General features: G+C 52.5%; 1 protein-coding gene across 1 annotated transcript in view; it reads left to right on the top strand.

The window, feature by feature from the left end:
- LOC104994575 (tripartite motif-containing protein 26-like) overlaps positions 1-406 on the top strand; it is an 8839-nt gene that overhangs the window by 7290 nt on the left and 1143 nt on the right.

Genomic DNA, 406 nt, shown 5'->3' with positions numbered 1-406 from the left:
GCAAACTAACCAATCCAGAGCCCTCCATCCCCTGTTTGGCCTTGGACCCCAAGAGGCAGTATTCCTCTGCCTCTGTGACCTGGGGGCTACCCTGATGGCTCAGTCAGTAAAGAATCCACCTGCAACGCAGGAGCCCCAGGTTTGATCAATCCACCCCAGGATTCTTGCCTGGGAAATCCTATGGACAGAGGAGTTTGGCAGGCTACAGATGCCAGGGTTGCAAGAGTCAGACATGACTCAGCAACTAAACCACCACCACCACCAATGATCCCAGGGCCAGGTACCAGACAACTAAAGAGTACCTCTAACCCAAAGCCTGCTGAAATTATTCATCCCAGCCAATCCTAATCTGTTTACCCTGCCCTCCCTTGACTTTCCCAACTGCTAAGTCACTTCAGTCGTGTCC

This window comes from Bison bison, unplaced genomic scaffold (genome assembly GCF_000754665.1).
Source record: "Bison bison bison isolate TAMUID 2011002044 unplaced genomic scaffold, Bison_UMD1.0 scf7180017864260, whole genome shotgun sequence".
Classification (NCBI taxonomy): Eukaryota; Metazoa; Chordata; class Mammalia; order Artiodactyla; family Bovidae; genus Bison; species Bison bison.
This window is presented reverse-complemented; position numbering and strand designations above follow the sequence as displayed.